The 4,089-nt window shown below is 40.4% G+C and overlaps 1 pseudogene; it reads left to right on the top strand.

Annotated features, from left to right (window-relative positions):
- The first annotated feature begins 1,335 nt into the window (after positions 1-1,335).
- LOC150018047 (spindle and kinetochore-associated protein 3 pseudogene) lies at positions 1,336-2,532 on the top strand (annotated as a pseudogene).
- The last annotated feature ends 1,557 nt before the right edge of the window (positions 2,533-4,089 follow it).

Here is a 4,089-nt window from a genome sequence, read left to right as displayed (position 1 = left end):
AGAGGGGGGGTCTGCTGCATGGGCAACAGCAGACCCTCCATATCACCCTGCCCAGGCTCTGTAGCTTCAGCTTCACTGGAGAGGACACTCCAGCGTCATCGCAAGATGTCGATTCAACATGGGAGGAGACAGATACTGTGTCACTCCCGAGTCGGACTGCACAGCCATTCTCGGCGGTGCAGATAGACTCTTAAGAAGCTACACCATCGTCTCTCGAGACGGACGGCTGCCGCCGCCGACGACGATGACTGTTATAAGATACCTTTTATGGTACTTGCCTTAAATTAATGGATTATCTGAAGAATGGGAATTTCAAGCTTCAAGATAGACCAATGAATAGGTTGTTTGACCAAATGTTTCCTGGTACCCTTAGATAATATCACAGAAAAAGCTACTAACTCCCCAAACTTGAGATCAGTCCTGTTTTCCAATTGCCCCAAGTTAAGAGGACCTCTGCTGGGATTATCTGAGCTTCTATCTCTGTGCCAATGTTTCAGCTATCTACTGCTGCATCAAAAATTACCATGAAACTTAGTGTTACAAAAATAGTATATGAAGTTTCCATATACCCATCACCCAAGGTCTCTGTATGTTAACTTCTTACACCACCATAATACATCATCACAGCTAAGAAATTAACATGGTACAGTACTATTAACTAAGCTGCAGACATCAAATTTCATCAGTTGATCTACTTCCTATCCAAAGATTCTATCCAGGTTACCACATTATATTCAGTGTTATTTATCCCTTAGTCTTTTCCAATCTGTAATAGTTCATCAGCCTTGTCTTTCAGAGTTTTTACACTTTTGACAAGTGCTAATCAGTTATTTTCTAAAATCTCACTTGATTTGGTTCTTTCTCTCTCTCTCTCTCTCTCTCTCTCATCTTTGTTGTTTTTTTTTCCATTACCATTTTAGTTCCCTTATACCCCTCTCTCTCCAACAATCACCACACTGTTTGTTATCCATGAGTCCTTTTTCCTTTTTGCTCAGTCCCTCCACCCCCTCACCTTCCACCACCACTACCTGTCATCCTGCTCTCCATCTATGAGTCTGTCCCCATTTTCCCTGTTAGTTCAGTTGGTTCATAAGATTCCACATATGAGTGAAATCATATGATATTTCTCTTTCTCTGAATGGCTTATTTACTTAGCACAATGTTCTCAATTTGTTTCTTTCTGATGTCTTTTCATAACTGGAATGAGCTTATGGTCAGACTACATACATGATGTTTGACTTCCAAGAGAAGAAGCTACCTGTCCTTAAAACCTGTAGGGCTTCCAGAACCAGAGATTCAAATGAGTGGCTGGTTCTGTAGTACATAGTAGTCACCATGGACCCAATATGGAGCTTCTGTGCAAAGCTACGGTCTCTGGTGGTCATCCTGGACAGCGAGACAATGCAGCTGCAGTGTGCGCTGGAGGAGGAAGACAGCGACTTTGAGGGTTATGCATTGAGAATTTTATATGACCTTCATTCAGAAGTTTGGGCTCTAAAGGATAATGTCAATATTCTTCTTGATAAAGTGAGTTTGGAAAGTCAAGAAAGGCAAAAGAAGTACTGATGAAAAAAAATTCAGCGGATATCATGAAATTAAGAGAGTTTTTCCAGAAGTATGGATATAATCAGTGTGCCAAGAAAAATTCAGAGGATGAGCAAGAAGTCACTGACTCTAAACCAGAGTCCATTAGGGATGAAAATCTTCAAAAGCCTGATGTGAAGGATGATATGCCCAACCCTGTTCTGAGCAGCTCTGTTTCTGAGAAGATTACATGTAGTCCACAAGTTTCAGATTTTGGACCTGAGTGGTACATAATATCTCATGTTCCACCAAATCTTCCACAGGCAGTAAGCAACCAAAAGGTAGAGCCAAAAACATTAACTCCATCTTCCAAACAATCACTAGTTAAAGTACTAAAAACTCTAAAATGTGCACCAAATATGGACGATTTTGAGTGAGTGACTCCTAAATTAGAGCATTTTGGTATCTCTGAATATACTATGTGTTTGAATGAAGATTATATAGTGGGACTTAAAAATGCAAAGAATAAAAGTGAGGAAGCCATAGAAACAGAACCAGTGTCCAGCGATAGTGCCACTCCTGGCCTAATGAACAAGCAATTGGAAAAAAAATGATGGCAAGTATAGAATATCTCCTTTGGCACCTACACTCTCTACTCCTGGTTTGAAAATTTCTTCTACATAGAGCAATACAGCTTTGATATCCACAGGTTATTGATTATCAAAAACAAACAGTTCATCAAATGATTTGGAAATGAAAGACTGTACATCGTTAATCTCAAATTCAGACAAGTGCTTTGAGAATTGTGCAGCTCCCTCTTCCTCTGTGATTTCTTCTTATGAGAATCTGCTCAGAACACCCACACCTCCAAAAGTAACTACAATTCCAGAAGACGTTCTTCAGATTTTATCAAAATACAACCTAAACCTAACTACTACTCCAGTAGCAGTTAAGGCCATGCCTCCAAGCAAAGCATTCCTTACTAGAAGTGAAGGACAAAATAGCTGAGATATTGGCAAATCCCATGAAAAAATTCTAATGGATCCATCTGTCCATTATAGAAACTGAACAGAATGAGAGGAAAGCAAAGCTGGACTTTTCACATCCCTGTGCCTCCCTGTCTAAAAACCAACCCATAACAAAGATGAGCATGGACACTGATGCAATGTCATGATACGCTCTTTATTAAGTTTTGATTTAATCTCAATCTTGTTGACATGTAGCTCAGCAATTCAGTTTTTAAATAACTTTATTATTTCATTGTTTTCAGATTTACCATAGCTAATTTAACACTGGATTAAGTAATAATACTAGGAAGCAGGATCAATAATTTTGCAAATTTCGGTTACTGTTTGCTACTCAAATAAGGTCACTTCCACTATTCTCTGAGCTGGATAGTGACTGCTGTCTACTAGACGTGGTTTCTTCCTTAACCCCAACTCTGCCCTTATCCTATCTACCCCATGACTGTCCCAGAGTCTCTTACACCTTTAATTTCAACATTGCTCTTTTAAAACAGTCATTTACAAACAATAGCTTAATTTAAGAAAAGAAGAATTTATAGGCCAGCATAGCTGCACTGTAGTAGATCTCAGACATTGGAATCAAGAACTCACCTGCTGTCAGGATATGTCTAGTTCTTCATTTTTACTCCCAATTTTTTACTTGGTCTCAGTTTCATCCCCTCAAGTCAGCTCTTTCCACACATGGCTGCTGACCTCTCCAAGTTCCCCTCCAGTGGCTACCCAGACCCTGATGCCTTACTCAATGGAAGATTCTGATGCCTCTTCCTGGGCTCTGTGCCCTCCTCTGGACTGTCAGCTGTAGCCACAGGAACCAGGAGACTGAACGCGTCTAGAGCTATCTGATAGCTTCACACTGCTGCCCATCAAGGTCTTTCCATTTAAGTACAACTGAAGAGTAATTTTATCTAATTAAGTTCATGAAAGTACTTTGGCAATAAGGACCTAACATGTTGTGAAGACCATTTAAAAATTTGAGAAGAAACAACTGACAAGTATCATGACAAGAGGCTTCACAGGCGTAGCAATGGGGAATTTGATGCAGTAGAGTACCCTCTTCTATGACTGCCTTGAAAGTCAAATGTACACATTGTACTCTCCATTTTGTCAGAAAATTATCATTAAAACCGTTTGTTCTGTGTTCTAGGGAAAAAAAAAAAAACCTGTAGAACACCACTTTGTCTACATTTTACTGGTCAAAGCAAGGCATAGGGCCAGCACAGATTCAAGGAGAGGGATAACAGATTCCACCTCTGAATGTGAGGAGCAGATTGACCTATAGGAATGGAGCAATAGGTACTAGGCATCTTTGAATAGCACTACAGCGGAACTCAGAGATGCAACATGGCTGCAGCAGTAAAGGCGGCTGGGAAGTGTTGGACGCTCCGTTTAACCTTCTGTGACTGTTTAACTCCCTGTAGCCACAGGCTTGGCTGACTACCCAGAGAGCATGCCATCCAAAGAGAAACATCATGCCCCCAGGAAGGAGGTTAATGAATATATAGAGTGTGAATAACTGCCTTATGTTACCTGTTAACTTAGA

Source organism: Furipterus horrens, unplaced genomic scaffold (assembly GCF_987537825.1).
Source record: "Furipterus horrens unplaced genomic scaffold, mFurHor1.1.pri manual_scaffold_2, whole genome shotgun sequence".
Lineage (NCBI taxonomy): Eukaryota > Metazoa > Chordata > Mammalia > Chiroptera > Furipteridae > Furipterus > Furipterus horrens.
The sequence above is the reverse complement of the archived record's forward strand: the minus strand, read 5'-3'. Positions and strand labels throughout refer to the sequence as shown.